At 39.8% G+C, this 18,874-nt stretch overlaps 1 protein-coding gene across 4 annotated transcripts in view; it reads left to right on the forward strand.

Moving 5' to 3' along the window:
• The first annotated feature begins 1,409 nt into the window (after positions 1–1,409).
• shank1 (SH3 and multiple ankyrin repeat domains 1) overlaps positions 1,410–18,874 on the forward strand; it is an 89,362-nt gene continuing 71,897 nt past the window's right edge. For 2 of the 4 annotated variants that reach the window (XM_081610274.1, XM_081610275.1), the window contains exon 1: positions 1,410–1,869. The gene's annotated coding sequence lies outside the window, so the exon portion shown is untranslated. Of the gene's footprint in view, positions 1,870–11,476; positions 11,494–18,874 lie in introns of those variants that run through there. The other 2 variants (XM_081610272.1, XM_081610273.1) reach the window with 2 other exon arrangements.

Raw genomic sequence — 18,874 nt, forward strand, 5'->3', positions numbered from 1 at the left:
TTGCAGCAGCAGCGGCGGCGGCGGCTTCCCTCATCATCCTCTTATCCACATCTTTTCATTTCTAATTCATATTTCTGTGGGAGAGTTCCCTGCTTTTTGTCCTTCGATTCTGGTTGATTGTGTGTGGAAGGTGTTTGTTGTGGTTGATTTACACGGTAACTGCAGGATTATTTGATGTATCTGGAAGGTTGGGTGGATCCCGCTCTGTTCTTGTAAAAGATGAGAAAACGTAACATTCTTTTCACAGCTGAGACACTGAACTCCCAAACATCAAAGATACAGAGAGAGAAAGATAGTGGGGGGGGGGTGCAGGTTGCCAGATCTGACTGAGAGTTTCCAGCCCCAAACGCAACGAAAAACCCGTCCAAATCAAATCGATTGGCTAATAACATCAGATTAGATGTGTAATCGGGTCTTTCTCAACGGTTGTTTACTGTGAGTAAACAACCGTTTTATTACTGTGATGTCGGCTCACAGCGCAGCGCTGCAGTTGGCGTACCAAGGGATCGTGTTTAAAAATAATGAGTGGCTTAAGAACCGATCACTGAAAAGAAAAGCTGCAGAAACATGAGGAAAGTTTCTGAGGGGATCAGAAAACTTTTGTTTTTCAACAAGACGAAATGTCAAAATAATAATTATGACTTGATTCTTGTATTATTATGACTTCTAGAAATATTCTGACTGTATCCTCATAATATTTAAACTTTATTCTTGTAATATGTCTCGGAATATGATGACTTTATTGTGATTATTACGATTTTATTCTCGTATTTTGACTTTATTCACATAGTACATCTCGAAATAGGCTTTATTGTCATTTTTACAATTCTTGTATTATATCGACTTCTCGTGATATTATGATTTTATTCTCAACATATTCTGATTTCTTTTGTCATTAACATTTTATTCTCACATTTCAACTTTCTTCTGATATTCTGATGTTTATTCTGATGTTATTTTGACTTTATCCACTTGAATGACTTTATTTTCATAATATTTCTCAAAAACAATTATCACAATTTTATTCTGGTATTATTACGACTTCTCGTAATAATATGACTTTATCATTATTATGATTTTACTGAATCATTATTACAACTTTCTTCTCGTGTTACACACTTACAGAAATAATTTTATGACTTTATTCTCAAAATATTACGACATTACTGTCAGTATTGCAGTTTTGTTCTTGTATTTTGACTTTATTCTTGCAATTTTATTTATTTATTAATGTTTTTGTTGGCATGGCCCTAATTCTCTGTCGCACAATTACAGTAATTTTCTTATAAACACTTTATAAAAAACCCAAACTTTTAAAAACTCCCTCAAATCAGTTTCTTCCTGCCCAATGTGCTCAAAAGCAGCCAAACTGGGTGGAAACCCTCCCAACCTGGCAACCCGGGAGGGGGGTGTGCTGACTGGAGAAGGGAGGGGTGAGCCCTGTATCCGGGTAACGGAGGAGAGGAGCGGGTCAGCCAATCAGGACGAGGAGAGCTGGAGAAGGGGAGGGCCGTGCGGCGAAGGATGGGGAGTGTGTCGGACCGAACAGATAGAAGTGTTACTACAGAGCTGCTGCTGCTGCTGCTGCAGGAGGAGGAGAGGCGAGGAGGAGCTGGTGATGAAGATGCTGCTGCCGCTCCGCTCCTCTGCGTCCAGCAGCACCCGGGGCTGACCGTGACCTCTTCAACGCCGCGGCCGTTGTTGAAGGAGGAAGGTTTTTATCGTTGCATCTTCCTGCTGCTCCTCATTTCTCTGCAACTGGAAGCCACTGGGTTCCCCTCCTCCTCCTCTTCCTCCTCTTCCTCTCTTCTCCCCACTTTCTTTTTTCCAGAGGGAATTCTCCTTTTTCACCAGGAATTATAAAAGAAAGTAAGACTCTTTCCTGTCTTTTTTTTTTTTTATGTGTTCTTCATCTCTGAGTTGCATGGAGACAGAGGAAGCTTGGTTTTTGATGAGGGAGTCAGTAGGGGGTCTGTCTGTGTGCAGCAGGACCTCAGGAGAGAGAGAGAGAGAGAGAGAGAGAGAGAGAGAGAGAGAGAGAGGGGGGGGGGGCAGGGGGGCGTGAATGTTCAAGTTAACTGCAATGATGTGAAACATTGCCTCTCTGTGCATGCAGGACGTTTACATGCAGGAGATGCGATCGAGGATCTGCTGAGGATGCACAATATTTTCCCACATCTGCAAGGGGAAAGAAAATGTTTGTGCACCAGATTTAAAAAAAAATAAAATCTTAACGCAGATTTACCGTTGTGGCAATCTGATAATCCCACCCACATTCGTTTGCATGCCTGTCAAAGGATGTGCTGCACAGAGCGTCTCGTTGTTCTGTTAAAACACCAAGCGGTGCATAAAATCACCCTGAATCACACGGAGATTCCCCCGACATGCAGACTGAGGCAGGATCAGCATGAATGAACATGAACACGGATTCATGGGAGGAAATGTGAGACGCAGCAGGAGTTTCTGCTCAGGATGTTTCTCACTTCAACGGCTTCATTCCTGCACAATGTTCTGACATGATCTCCACCTCTGCACTGTAAAAACACAAAACCTTTTGTATTTTTGTCTAGTTTCTACTGCAACTATTTTATAGGACCAAACTGACTCACAAGTAACTTTTCAGCAAGATGTAAGAGCTTTTAATCATTTCTTAATATTGGTAGAAAAAGACTTGCAAAAATCAATAAATTAATTGATTACAAAGCTCAATAATTTCCATTTGCATGATTTATCATCTTCCTCTTTTTTTTTTTTCTACCTGAATCTGGGTGATAAAAGTCTTCAGTCTGATCCTTTGGTTTTACTGGAGGATCATTTTGTTTAGAGACTTTTTAAATCATTTTATTGGTCGTTTTATTTATTTATTTATTCATTTTGAATATTTAAAATATCTTCCAGTTAAATTTAAAGGTTATTGACCTTTGAGGATGTGTTCTTGCATTATTACACCATTATTACCATCATACTACTTGAAAATTGTCTTAAAACAACAATATTTATTGTATATTGCAATAACTTCTGGGATGATTTATAATCCAGCAGTATTTGTTATTGTAGTTATAAGTGAAATAATCCGCTATTGGAACAAGACATTTTAACTTATAATATTGGAAAAAGTGTCTTGTTCCACTGGTAGATTATTTCTCTTGTCACCAGTACTTTTTAACTCAATATTAATAAATTATTTTCTTAAAACAAGCTCTTATATTGCTGAAAAGTGACCTGTAAGTTAGTTTTGAGTTATTTTGTGTGTACTAATATGTTTGCACTACAACTAGACCAAAAGCACTTGGTGGGGTTTTGTATTTTTGCAGTGTATAGATGCCTTTGTCTCTGCTGAAGGTGCACATAATTACACACTAGTGCAGGTTTTGCAGGACTTGTAGGTGTTTCAGACGTGACTGGGAGTTGAGTTGAGTTTTTGCAGAATAACGACAATGCAGGGACATCACCCACGCCAACACCTGCTTTTCAGGCTCTGCATGTGAGGAGGGTAATGACAGAGGAGCTCTTCTTCAAACTGCAGAGCATCCAGCTCAATTTACAGCAGTGAAACTGTGAACTTCCCGCCTCGCGCTGATGTGGAGACACCATTAGGAGATGGAGAGCTGATGTCGGCGTGGAGTGGAGATAAAGGAGAGTTCAAAAACTCTTTCCACTCACTAATGTCAAGCAGTCGTTACACTCCAGGCCGAGTTGCATACCAACTCAAATTGCTTTACATTTGGCCTCAAGAGAGCCTGGCTTCCTTATGATCTAAAGTCTCTACATTTGTTACATTTTCAGCTGCTGTGGTTCTCTTTCACACTGCACTGTAACCAATGCCTTTGAAAAAACCTGTTCCCCTCCTCGCCTGTGGGGGCGCTGCACCAATAATCATTGAAGGAAACGACACAGAAACCTCTGAAGGAGACACTGAGCGCAACTTCCTTTATAAAATGTTAACAAACGGGGAGTAGCGTCAGATTTTAGGTGTTGTAGGATTTCTCTTTTGTCTTTGATGAAAAACCAGAAGTCATTCTCCCGCTAGCGCTAGACACTCGAGTTTGTTTTGGTTGTATTTACCCAGAATGCCCTGCGCTGCAGTCCACTTTCTGCTTTTGGTTTGATTGATGTTCACACAGGCATTCAGATCGCGCCAAAGTTCACTTCAACCGAACCGAGAACAAGGTTTGTAGGTGGACCAGATTTCGCTTTTTTGGTCCGCATCAGAGTTTAATTACGTGTTCAATCAAAATCAGGAAGTGGACTACGGCACAAGGCATTCTGGGTAATAAAAACTAAATAAATATGAATCTAATACTAGTGGGATAAATGTGTCCTGAAATCCTCCAACCACTGAAATCTGACACCACTCCATTTTTGTTTTCATTTTGTGAAGGAAATCGCGTTTTGTGTCTTCTTCAGTGGTTTTTGTGTTGTTTCCTTCAGTGGCTCTTGGTGCGGTGCCCCCATAGGCGAGGAGGGGTACAGGTTGCTCAAAGGATTTGGTTCGTTTGACTCAATGCCGTGTGAAAGAGAAACACAGCAGCTGAAAAATTAACAAATGTTACAGTTTTGGTTCCCAACTGAACTGAGTGTCCTGGACGATCAGGTGTGAAGACATGTTGAAAGTAAGTTTTTGAAGATGGGCTGGAGTGAAGCATGTGGGTTGTGTTGGGAGTGCAGTGCAACCAGTTCCATCCTACTTACCTTTTCTAGATGTGCCGTCCTTACTCAACACATCGCTTACAGGTCTGCAGGTGTAACAAATTACTTCCAAACTGGAACCATTCCCTGTTGGTGGTTAAATTGGTGCTCTGCATTTTTCAGGAAGGGCAGCAACTCTGTTTGGAACAATGGGCTCCCACCTATTTGTAGGTCAGTATTCTCAGATTAACAGTGGTTCATAATGTCTAAGTCCAACTAGGAGGTTAGCAATCGGCAGTGTGAAGTTTGAAATCCTCTTCAAAATTAAACTAAATAGCAAAAATGTTGCAGATTTATCCTGTAAATCTTACAAGAGAGAAGAACTACCTAAGGAATAGAGATACATTGACTTTGGCCTATTAAAGGATTTTTTTGTGAAACAAACTCCAAATTATACATGGAAAGTTTATCTAGAGATTATCTAAAATGCTGAAATGAAATTGCAACTTGGAAGCCAATCAAGGACCGCCATTCTTTTTCCTGGCTGCTGATTGGCTGAACTGCCAAGAACGGAAATAAGGACGACTGTAGATCTGAGCTTCTGTGGTCGTGCTAAGACGGTTTCCATTGTGTATATTATTGCATACTAATGTATATTTAGTGTTTGTTTCTTTTAAAAAACAAACTATTAAAATAGCCATTTCTAAATATTTTAAAGGGAGTCTCAAGTATCCTCACATATTCACTGTTTGGTTGTGATCCCTAAATCCTCTGATAACCTGCGTTCAGCTGTATTTTTATAAAATAATTTTCATTTTTCTGGCTTTCTGATTGTCTTTTTAGAAAGTTTCCTGTTCTTTGGCTGTTCTGCCTGACTGTTTACAGAGAAGTCAGGGGGAAAAAAACACAATTTGTTCCCATTTTTTTAGCCGAATCTATAAAAAATACCAAAGATGTGAACAGAAAATGGATTTTTATCACCAGCAAAGTAATTCTCAGTGAGATGTATAGTGAAAGTTAAACTGAATGATGGTAACTTTTTGTCTGTTTCTTAACGATGTGACTTTCCCAGACTATTTATCTGCTTTGGCACAAATCAGCAAAAATGCAGCCAAAGTTTGAAGAAAAACTTTGAGAGACTTTCAAAATGCCTGGAGAGACATTAAACAAAACCACTTTAAACGACTGGAATAAAATCTGGGAGTTTGAAATAAAACTAAAGTATCTGGCTAAAGCGAGAAGGAGCGGTTCAGTTCAAACCTAAACGTGAATTATTGAGTTTGAAAGGAGGCGTCTTGAGTGGTGGCATCAAAGGTTTATCAAAGTGACAGTTTTATAGTGATGCATTGTGGGTATGCATCAAGCTAATTGGGCTTTGTGCAAATTCTCCAATGTGAAAGAAGACGTGATATTTGAGCCGATATACTCCGTAGTTCAGGTACATGAACGTCTGACATGCAGCGATTTGCAAATGTCATGCAACACCAACACGCATCAGCCACAACATGACGACCGACGTGTCTTCTGCTCATAAATGAGAAGCGGGAAAAATGAGCAAGTTTCTGGATTTCAACTTAAGCTTCATTAGATTAACGCGGGTCAAACTGTGATGGCGGCTTGGCGCTTCAGCTAACTTTGCAAACCTTTAGCTCACCTTGCTTCCCCTAAATTCATTTTAATGGATAAATTCAAAATTGTTTGTGCAGCAGTTCAGTTTCCTCCCCTCACGTTCTCTTGCTTTCATTTTTTTCCCACAATAACTTTATCCCAAACATGAAACATACATATAAGTGGCGTAACAGAGTTTTAGCTTTATGTCTGGGTGAGTCGTCTTTATTTATTGTCTTCTTAAAGTTTTACAGTCCTAATTTCTGCTTTCACTCCTTGGGAGATAATTTAGCCCGGGGAAGTCGAGCTGATCTGGTTCAACAAACCAATTTAGCTGCAGCTGACTGCCATGTCATCTTTGCTTCAAGCGTTATTTGGCAAACAGACAGCGCCAAAGTCCAGCAAACAGCCCACGCTCGGTGCCAGTGGTTGGAATTGACATTCAAGTCCCATTAATATCATCTGGGTCAGCGAAGTTTAGCCCGGAATGAGAGGACTCTGCAGCAAATCAGCGTTTCCAGCCGTGCAGATCCCTCCATGGGGATCAGGGGCCCACAATCTCTGCAGAACACGCTCTCAGTTCTGGTGAGCACGACTCCAAGAGGGCCTGAGAGCTCGCAGAAGGATTTACAGACGTGATTATTCTATTAAATTAATTAAAGAAGGGCAGGTTTGTACGGAGAATGAACTGTTTCTTTCGGATTGGTCGTCCATCTGCTCGGTTGCTTTAGTGTTGAAACGTTGCCAGAGTTCGACTTTCTCTAAGGTTTATTATTTCCAGCCTCCCTCTTGGTTTATTTGCTCAACTGCATGGGAGTTTAGCTCGGCTTTCTTCCTGCAGCACAGCTCGGGGGTGATGCAGTTCATACCTCCAGATTTAGGCCTCTCCATCTCTCACTCCTTTCAGCCGTTTTTCCTCTCTCTCTCACTTCTTCTCCGGCTCTTACTGGTGGTAAGCCTCTGAACTGGGACAGACAGACCTCCCCTGCGCTTTGTCCTACTTCAGCCTTGTCCTCTCTCTCTTGTTTCTTCTGATTTCCTTCCCCTCTGTCACTCACCTGCAGCCACCTGTCTTTGAGCGACAGGAACCGTTAATCATTTCATCGTCTGTGGGTTCTTCGTCACAGCTGAGCGACGGTTCTGTCTGGCATTAATGGGCTGTTGGAGTGTTTTGCAGACACAGGTGATACCATTACTTCCGGTAGAGAGGAAAAAGTGGTTGAGATTGAAGCCTGTCAGCCTTGAAGCGCGATGGTTCTGAGATTTTTGGGACAAAACTCTTGGTGTCAGCGAGGAATGAAATCACACATTGGTTTGGTGTCTCTTCTGAGACATTTGTCCAGTTGGCGCTTCCAAATTGATGGTTAATACTTGGTTATCTGAGATAAGAAGGTGTCGAAGTCGGTGTCAGAAAGGATAGAAAGTGAAATAAGAGAAAATGGGAAACTTTTATTGCAGCAGCATAATTTAATCCCCTGATCTCCATTAAAACGGCACTAAAGCTTTTGTAAAGGGCAGCTTTTTGTGCCCAGTTTTTAAATCATCTCTTATGTTCCTCTTATGTTTTTTCAACTAATCTCTCTTGTTTTCTACAGAGTTGAGATTACCTTGAAAGTTGATTTTCTCTCTTCTGAACCATTTCTTTGTTGATTGGTGATGCTTTGGGTCCTTTAAACCTCTTGGTGACTCATTTTTAGGTGACAGGATATGGAAAAGTTCAAGGGATTTGAATACTTTTGCTGTATGTTTAATTAAGTGTTGACATTTTTGGAAGTTGATTTGTAATATTGATCCATTCAGATGAATTATGGCTGATCTTGACTCACATTTTGTTAATGTAAATTTATTTATGCAGCACATAAAAACCAAGAGACGTTGGCCAAAGTGCTGTAGTTTAATAAAGTGAAGTACTTTTGTATTAGTTTACCATTAAACGTGTGTAGGGAACAGATCTATCATTATTTCCTCAGTGCAACACCTATCAGCTCTTTCTCTCTCTCTCTCTTTGGCTATAACCATGCCAACGAGGAGTCGCAGCATTTTATGTGGTTATAAAACTTTCAGCACCAGCGGTTTGCTTCAAGCCAACATTTGATCAGCACAAAGACTGTTCGGAGTGTGATTCTGTGTCTTCAGGCACTGGAACATACTCAGTAATAACACCCCAGTAACACTCTTACTTGTTCTCCAAACCAAATCCCACTTATCCCATTAAAACCGTCCACTGATGGTAATTGCAGGGAGTGGAGTGCAGAGAGGGAAGGTGGTGGAGCTTTGGCCAGACTCCTCCATGCATCATGGATTCTCTCTCTCAGTTTATTAGGGCTAAATGTGCCACAAAGAGGTGCATGAGGGGATTTTTCCACCGCGTCGTCATCATAGTGGGGTTGCTATTTTTAGACGCAGCTGCAGCGGTGGAGCGGCACCGACCCAGGGCGGCCATGATGGGAGGGGGCGCCACCTGGTTGTATTTGAGGCAGCAGGAAGGTCTAATGGTGCATTCAGGTGTTATCTATCCAACACCAACTTAAAAATACATGTTAACCTTTAACACTTTTAGTGAATGAATTTGTAGTTTTGAGTCCCTGCATGTTTCTGTAAGTCAATTCATCCATGAATTTAACTAGGCTCTCCATTTCTGTCTCACTTTAATGAACACTAATTAGTTTCAAAGGCAGAGCAGGTATTGACTCTTTGCACTTGATCACCATGACGGACATGAGAAGTGAGGGATGTAGGAACCGAATGGAGAAACTGTGATTGTTTTCCCAAGTTGTTTTGCCAGGACATGTTTTTCTACTAGAGCTAATTTGTCTGTGGAAGTTGCACACCTAGTTCTGCCTCGTAGACGGTGGTATTTTCAACAGTTGGACATAGAAACCAACTCACCTTCTCCCACCTGATGTGTTGACTTTGCCTGAATTCACGCCACATAATTTACACCACAGCGTTTTCCTTTACAGCAGAGCAGTAAAAGTCTAGATGCTAACCAGTGTTTTTCCTACATGCTGGGCTACATGATGGTGGAGCGTTTTCTCCATGGTAACCAATGATTAGACACGTACCTTCTCTGTAATGCAATACTTAAGTGCATCTTACGAATCTTTCTTACTTGTACAGTAAACGAACATTAATCTTCTTACCTTGTAAAAACTGTTCGCTGCTAATCTGCGGATTCACTGAGGACTGCCTGTCCTTACGACTGACGTCTTCATTCCTCATCAAGTTTTACCATAGAATGAGTTTGGTTTGCATCCTTTCCTGTTTGTGCAGCATCCAATACAATTTTTACAATTAAATCAGCTAAATAAATTGTTATTAGGCTGCCAGCTGCCTGTTTTTCTTGAAAGATTTACAGGAGTTAATTTGTGCTTAGGTTATATTCCCTCATGGCAGTGGAGCGCACTCTGAAGACGGTGACAGAGAAAAGTCAAAATGACGCCTTCAGACCAATCTGGGTTTCTCCTGAGGGAGTTCCCGTCCTTACCTGTGGGTGCGCTGCACCAAGAACTACTAAAGGAAACGACACAAAAACCTCTGAAGAAGACATGAGCACAACTTCCTTCTTCACAAAATGTAGACAGAAATGGAGTGGCTTTAGATTTTAAGTGCTTGTAGGATTTGTCTTTTGTCTTTGCTGAAAGACCACGAACCATTTCTCCCACTAGCTGGACTCACGTTTGTTTTGGTTGTGTTTACCCAGAATGCCCTGCACTATAGTCCACTTCCTGGTTTTGGAGCTGTCTCCGGTCCGCTTGGCATTCGAACCCTGCATATAGTCCACACCAGTGTTTAATTACACATTCACATCTCCCCAAGTGAACCAGACTTTCGACAAACAAACTACAGCTGGATGAAAGGAGACTAAACATGGCTGGTGTTAACACATCCTCTGTTTCCTGCTTTTGGCTGACAGGTGGGGCTCTTAGCGTTCAACTGGCATAATATCAACTGCAAGGTTGAGAATTGATGTGCTTGGCATGAAGAGAGGGTCTTCCCTGTACTCCAGGTGATTATTTGAGCTCCTGCTGCCTTTCTTTCATCTCTGAACTAGTCTGCTTATTCTCCCCTGACTCTCAACAAGGTGTTTTGTCGTACATCTGCAGCTCAACACTTTCTCTTTTTCTGAGGAAATGTGAGAGCCACTTCTCACCACGTCTGGATCCCCAAATGCACTGATCTGTTATTGGCTGATTCATTATTTATTGTAGCAAGTAATTGAACTGGTGTACCCAATAACGGTCTGGATGAAGGATACCAAACGACGCTCAGAGAGAAGTAGAATGGATAAACACTAGAGGTTCAAATATATTTATTTTTTTATAGCCATTTACTATCCAAACATTGAATGTAGCCCCTCGTTATTCTTGTTCTATCCAACAACAGCAGCAGCTTCATGTCCTCTTATTGCTAAATGGCTAATATGATTGAGTTTCAGTTATAATTTCAGTTGTACGTCTAGTCGGACGCTCGTGTTTAGTGCAGTGAGAGCTTCTGTCGATGACGCTGTCACTCTGAGTGACACGGTGTTTTGTGTAGATTTCACCTGGTGTCAGGTTTGCTTGCGGTGATTGAAAGGTGTTTGAGCTGCTTCGTTTGGTTTCTGTCACAGTGGAACAGCTGTGTTCACGTTCACAGGCTCTGGCCTGTTCACTCTTCATTTTCCAGTCCAGTGATCAGCTTTGACACCACAAAAACTAATCGTTGCTCCTCTTATGACCTCTTTTAACAGCTTTCTTATCTCAGTTTGTTTCTGCCTAATTTAAATTTAAGTAACCTTATTTTATTAAATTTTTTCTTGATATTTAATCACAGAAGTTGCCTGGACTGTGTGTCTATTATTTCCCTTTCAGGACAATGAGGACTAAAGTATTGAAAAGTAATTTTTTACCAAGAAAATGAGAGAGTAAGCACTTTTAATACATACCTATTTCAATTAGTATTAGCAGTATTATGGGAAGCATTGTTGTTAAAAAGGTTAATTTCTTTTTACTTATTAATATAAATATAGTTCTATTTTCTTTTCACTTTGTATTTTCTTAAACATATTTTTTGTTTTGGATTAATTTTTATCAGAAACTGTAAAATGCATTACTGGAAAAGTAAACATATTGGCCTAAATATGTTGTTGTTTTCCCATTACTCTAAAAGCTGCTGCTTAGGACACCTAAAAACTCATTTACTTCAAAAACGGCATTTGTTGGCTACGGAGATCGCCATTGTTTCCACCTGCGCCCCGCAGAACTCATAACACGGGTAGGCTATTTTTATGGACATAAAACATCTGAATTGAGGTAAACTGCCGTGATGTTTTCATGTGGCATCATATACAAGATATTTGTTAAAACAAACAAACGCAATTTGCTTGTTTTCTACTGTTTAGTGTATTAGCAGGAGCTAGCGTCATTAGCAGGAGCTAACACGAAATCAGGAAGCTAATAAATAGATGTTTAAAGTGACAGTACAACATTTGTAAATTTTTGTGACAACAATATAATATATTTGAGAAAATATTTTGACTGTGACGCTGCTGGTCAAATGGAGAGCGCTGAACGTTACTTATTGTGTAAAAATAATTGTTCTGGCAAGCGGAGCTATCGTAGTAGCGTAGAAACGTAATCTACCCAGAATGCATTGCAGCGTAAACAACATGGCGACGTCCGTGTGGCAATATTTTATTTAAGTTTATAAAAACTAAGGAGCCTACAATATTTTTACAGTATTCATTTTACACCTGAAATAAATGTTAAATCTATTGTTTCAACTAATCGTGGATCCCATCATTAAATATGTTTTAAATTAATAATTTGTTCTATTGGTTTATCATTATGCATTTAGTTTTTCTGCTTTTCAGTGACAAATAGCAGAAACGCCTCCACTGATTAAACTGTTATGTTTTAAAAATAAGATATTTAAATGTTTTGTTTATTTACATTCTGCATACCTCCTCCAGCAAATTAAACATTTAGCGATGAGTTTTTCATGTTCATATTGTGCTAAAGTCTTGACCCATTTCCTCAGTTTTTCTTTAATTTTTTGTGTCGCTTTCTTATAGTTTCTTAATTTCTTCGTACTGTTTCCTTGGAAGCAGAGTACGAAGAAGCTGGAAAGCTTTGCACCGTTCTGCATGATGTCGGTGTGCACCAGCAGTAGGCAGCAGTGGGTGTTTGAAAGTGCATGGGAGATGATGAGTCGGCAGTGTTCAGGGCCAGAGAAAAAGGTTTGGGGTGTCGTTCTGCATTCATAATGGAAACACAGCTGGCTGTATTTATAGCCACAGCAGCATGAATGGGAGGTGATGCATCCTGCATCCTGGCAGCTCGACTGGACTCGACTGTCCGATCAACTTTAACCCACATCCTGGAAATAATGACAAAAATTACTGAGGTCACAAGGCCTTCTGCTGATGTTTAGACTCTATAGGAGGAGGGCTGGTGGAGAGAGGAGCACATTGATGCAGCTTGTGGGAGCTGCTTGAAGTCGTATCGATTGGCCTACATTGCAGACATGTGATAGATTTCTCTCATTGCTTAGAGTTTTAGTTCTCATTCTCTGCACTGAAGTCTTTTAACTGCTCATTTGTCACCGATATGCCTTTCTCTGGGCACTCTGGCCACTTAGTTTGCAGAAAACAGAAAAAGGTTTAAAAATCTGTTCTTGTTTTGCTTTCTAGTTAAAATCCTCTATAGCTTAACTGTCAAATCAAAATGTGTAGCCTTATTTATGATATTTCTAAAAGGCTTATATACTGTAAAATGCAAAAAAAAAAAAAAAAATTACAATCATTCAATGTTCCATCTTTACATTCCCTGAAATTATAGCATTTCCCAACTGTTACCTTTATTTTGGTTAATAAGATTATCGAAATAGAAAAAAACTCAATTGGGGCTCAACTCTATGGGGCTTATTAGATGTTATGGAAGAGAAAGAGTAACGGCGTATTAGGATCAATGTAGATAGAAAAAATTAATTTTTTGGCAGAAACTTACAGCTTTTTTTCTATCTAAGGCACACCTGAAATGCTGTCACACCTGAAATGCTGTCACAGAAACAGCTGTTTCTGTTAAATTTAAAGTCTTGACGCCCTTTGAGAAAAGCTCCTGATTGAGACCACAATGGGGTCAGACCTCCTTCACTTCTTAAGACAAGACTTACTCTCTCTGTGACAGCTCTGCCTGACCTTTGCCCTCATTCTGGGATCCTATAAAGTGAGTATGGATCCGTCTCCTACTGTTGTGATTCACCGGCTCTATAAACCGTCTCCTGAGCTCGGCTTTAATCAGCTCCCTGAAGGTGGGATCACAACCTGCTGAATTCTGACGAGGCTTTAAAGCGACCGAGGTGAAGTAAAATCCATGTAAAGTTGGCTTTCAATGAGGCTGTAAAACAAAAAACAATTACCTCATACCACAGTGTATTAAGGCCACTGTAGATGGGAAAAAAGAGGACATTTCTGCCAAATAATACTCAGAAATGTTGAGATTATTTTCAGAAATTCCATAGAAAAACCAAGGAAATTTCTGAGCTCTAAAAGTCAAAACTTTTCTAGAAAAAACTCATTTAGATTAAGCTAAAAAATTAAGAAAAAAACGTGAATATTTCTGAACTTCAAAAGTCAACATTTGATTCTTGAAACCCCATTCCCAACTTTTTTTTATGGAAAATCTTTGAGATCAATATCAAAATTCCTGAGTCTTTTTCTTGCAAATTTTTGACTTTTGGAGCTCAGAAATTTTCTTGCTTTTTCCAGAAAATTTCTGAGAATAATCACAAAATTTTCTTGTCTTTTTCTAGCAAATTTTCAGCTTTTCAAGCAAAGAAAGATTTTGTTTTTTTTATTCTTGAGATACTCAGAATTTCATTTTTTTCTAGCAATATTTAGATTTTTCAAAATCCGAAATTTCATTGTTTTTCTAGAAAATATCTCAGATTCATCTAAAATGTTGAGTTTTTTCCAGCAAATTTTTGACATTTAAAACTCAGAAATTTGAAAGTTTTTTTTCCTAGAAAATTTCTGTAATTATCTCAAAATTACAGAGATGTTTTGCCATAAATTTTCTCCTCTTTTGCATCCACAGTGCCCCTAACACGGCGTTGTATATTTGGTGTTGAGCCTCTTGTTTGCTGCCCGGAGCGGTGGAGCAGCATCCACTCTCAATATTTCACAGCCCGTCATATGTTCAGCCGGTCTCCACCCTGCAGCGTCTCCCATTGTGGTTCATTTATTCATAAACCTCGCCGCGTGCTGCCAACTGTTTGCCCCAGCTTGGCCTTGATGCAGCCTCGCCTGGTTCTGCCACTTCAGCCGCTCCGCCGGTCGAGACCGACGGGTCTGAGTGTGATTCAGGATGTTTCTCTGCGAGCGGAGCAGCAGAGCGGGTTCTGTGTCGGCCCGCAGAGATTCGATGATGAATAAAGCTAATTAATTAGCAGACTATTTGAATGTGTTCTCTGTTCGCTGCTGCTCCCCAGATGATTGATTTTCCTTCTCTTCTGTTCTGTAGAGAAAAGACGAGCTTTAGCAAACACTGCAAAGACACAAAATCCTACCAAGTTTTTATGGTCTAGTTTCCAGTGCAAATATCTTGGTTCACTCGAATAAGACAAAACTAACTTACAAGTAACTTTACAACAAAATATAGAAGCTTGTTTTAAATAAATAATTCCTTAATATTGATGTAAAAGTACTAGTTCCACTAGCAGATTATTTCACTTATTTTACTATCAGCATTGGTAAAACATTGGCGGGGGTTGCTAGGCATTGCGTCGTTACCTAGCAACCCCAGCCAAGCCCAGGCCGTCACCTAGCAACCGAGTTCTAGTTCCACTGGCAGATTCTTTCACTTGTAACAAGACATTTTTCTCATGTTATAAGTAAAATAATCTGCCAGAGGAACTAATACTTTTAATCAATATTAAGAAATTATTGACATAAAATAAGCTTCTATCAGCATTGGTACTGTAAAGTTACTTTTAAGGCCGTTTTGTCTTATTTCCAGTACAGTAAGATATTTGCACCAGAGACTAGACCAAGAATACTTAGTAAGATTTTGTGTTTTTTGCAATGTATATTTTTCTAATACGCCAAGAATAAACGTGGGCTCAAATTGAATTTTATTTTGGGGGGGCACAACCACAGCATCTGAAAATTAACTTTTTTCAGTCCATCCCTATTTACTCCATTTTAATCCAATTTTAGTTAATTTGTCTAGACCAGTGTTTCTCAACCTTTTTTGGCCCAGCGCCCCCCTAGCCTTCATCCTGGTCCCTCCTCACCGCCCCCCAATAAAGAATTTGTAGGCTACTTTGCACTGACTATTATTTTATTATTAATATAACTATCACTATTGTAGATGTTTTGATTTTTATACTTGTTTCTGTATTTATCATCAAAAATAATTTCCCAGAGAACAAAAAAGTCATGGGAATAGAAATTATTTTTACAGACGTCTACAAAAAATGCAACAAACATTCAAGTTAAACTTGGTAGGCCTAACAGCAGCCAGTCAGAGTGGAAACAATATTCTTGTTCTTTGTCATTTTCCAGTTGTTAAATATTCTACAAAATGAGCAGATAAAAGATGTTCAACATGCCAGTTTAAACTTTGAACTATTTGCAAACGACTGAGCTCTGCAACATTAAAACATGGATAGAACTGTAACTACATTAATCATAGCTCTTCTTCTCTTCAGCGTTTGTCAGTTTCTGGTGGTGCAGCTCTGTGCTGCCTTCAGGAGAATGGGACATCAGAGTATCATCCATAAAACTTCACCCACATGGCATTTATTGTGCAAACCAGAGCTTTCAGTGGAAAAACAAAAGTTCCTTTTAATGACGTACAAATATGAGACAGAAACATGGATTATATCTTTACATAGACCTGTCTATTGATTATAGATTAATAGTTTTACTGGACAGAAATTACAAAGAACAAATCTGGTTCTTAATCAAATCCTAATGAGTCAAATTGAAAGTGTCATGGAGTCATCAGCCTCATGACATTAACACTGACATGAAAAATAATATTGAAGAAATAAATATATCAAATCTAATTAAAAACATAAAGAAGTGATCAGTTCTTTACTGTTATGTCTGTAAGATATTTATTCTCAGTACTAGATGTGGTCTCAACAAACCAATGGCACTTCAACAATATTATTTTACCTTTTATCTGGAAATAGTGTCTGTTTGTTCTTGTCATACCGTCCTCTGTATTAATTATTGCTTGAAAGGTCTTGCCATACCAGTTTATTCCTCTGTATTTACTTTAGTTTATTAGTTTATTCTTGCATTTTGTTCTTCATTCATTTCCATTTAGTTTTCTTTGATTAGTATTATCCTCTCTTGGTTTATTGCTATGTCCACTTTAGTTTCTTTCCTGTTGCTACATTTATTTTATCATTTATTGACCATCAGTAATCTTCACTCATCACCTGCTGCGCTGCCTAATCGTCATGTTTCACATCATGTGTTGATTTTTCACTGTTCAGCATCGGATTCTCTGTTTTTCTGCCATAGTTCACATCTAGTTCATCTCTCTGTTTTATGTCCCGCTTCTGCTGTTTCAGAGTTTTGCGCAATGTGCGTGTCGTTTTTTAACCCCTTAAGGTGCAGGGCGGTCGGGAAACGTATCGATGGTGAAAAGGCAGACTGACATAAACCTTTTAATACAACGGAAACAATTTCAGTATCCTGATTATTGAAATTTAAAAGTGCTGTGTTGTTCTATCACCCTGTTTCATACTGGACCACTTGCAGCACCATGTTAACGCTATAAAATGAACGCTCTCTATCGTGGTATCACCCATGGAGGGATTTCTTCATTTAAATGGGTTCATTTTTCAGAGGGATTCAAAGTGAGGGTATCATGATTTTAGTAATTACATGTTTATCAGAGCGATTTTCTGTTGTTCTTCCATGGTAGCGGGCAGCTTTCAAATGGAAATAAAACACTTTTTAATATAAGTTGCTGCTTAACATGATCACAGAACTGGCAAAAATACCAGACAAAGTGAATCTCAGCAACGTCATCAGCCGGTGTAACACTGTTCTATCCAAGCTACTAGCAGGAGCGGAGCTGCGCCAATAAGCTACAAACATTGAATAGAAGAAGAGCTGCCATCTATATCGTTGCAGCCAAGCAGGACTTAATGTTACACAATACAGTTTTACCAAGTTGCTCAAAGTCTAAACTGGCATTGTTGTGCATTTAAGGTGTAAAGTTTACCTTCGACCAAACCCCCCCCCAGAGAAATCCCAGCGCCCCCTTTTGTAAAAATGTCCGCCAGCGCCCTCTGCCGTCCTCTGAACGCCTCCTGGGGGGCGGTACCGCCCACGTTGAGAATCGCTAGTCTAGACAGTCCGGTTTGTTTGGGGAGGTGTGAACGCACAATTGAACTCTGATCCGCTTACAAACATGGAAAAATGACCTGTCAGTTTTATTTTATCTCAACCGCACAAACACAAAGTATTTTTGATCTACTTACTAGTGCATATATCTGATATCACATGGAAAAATGTTTAGACTAAAAGTACTTGGTACAATTTAGTTTTTTTTTACAGTGTTGCATTTGCTTTAGGTAATAGCCTGAAATTAAGGCTGCATTTCCTTTAAAATCTTCATTTGAATTCTTGCAGCTTTATCTGGGATTTTGTGTCCAAAAATACAAAAGGAAATGTTTCCGCTTTGATGACATGTAGCTACCAGAAAAGCTGTTAGCATTGCAGCTGTGTTCTGTGTTCAAACCTATTTTCTTTTGGAGCATCACATTGGTGTAACCGTTTCAAACTGCGCTCCCCCACTGCCCTTCATTCCAGTTTAATAGCTGATTACGTAAGAACATGTGTGGATCAGGTGGTTTTGTGGTCCTTCGCTCGGCTCCCTCAGGTCCTGCTGATGTGCGGGTCTGCTGACCGCTGGGTCGGATTTCATCCGGAGAAGTTTCGGTTTTTAATCTGCGTGTGTTGACTCTTTCCTGAGGGACAGCTGTTGAGCCTCAGAGTCTTTGTTTGCATTAGCAGAGAGAGCGATGGGACGATTTGTGTCCATTTGTGAGTCGATGTCAAACAAGGAGGGAAGGGAAATCGGCCGTTCCAGTTTCGTGGCACAAAACTGGGGCGGTGTGTTCTTTGGAAGTTTCCCAGTGAAATTTCCTGGGGACCGAGACACTGAAAATATCCGTCTATATACACGCTATGTCCTACATAAAGGAGAGGGTGAAGCAGAGAGACGGAGCATACGGAGATCCGCGTGTGTTTGGGAGAGATGAAAAGATGAGCATGGAGGAAGGTTGAATGTCGCCGTGCTGGTTGCTTTTTTTTTTTTTTTTTTTTAAATCTGTTGATGGCATCACACAGACTTCACACTGACTGAAGATCAGTGGAACCGGGTCAAGACTCTGGAAGGAAACCAGGAAAGTTATCGCTCACTTCTGTCTCACGAAAAGTAAAAGAGAAGGCATGAATGCTGCCCCATAACCCTGTTTCTGATAAATTTGCTTTCTAGATGTTTAGTTGTCACCCCAGGTTGACCAGAGGGGCACAGATTTGATATTAATATCTGTATCGGTCCCGATATTGAAAAAAACTCTAGATCGGGTTCCCGATCCGTAAGTGCAGATCTATTCAGTCTAATTC

This window comes from Poecilia reticulata, chromosome 8, assembly GCF_904066995.2.
Source record: "Poecilia reticulata chromosome 8, P_reticulata-male-v2, whole genome shotgun sequence".
NCBI classification, from domain to species: domain Eukaryota; kingdom Metazoa; phylum Chordata; class Actinopteri; order Cyprinodontiformes; family Poeciliidae; genus Poecilia; species Poecilia reticulata.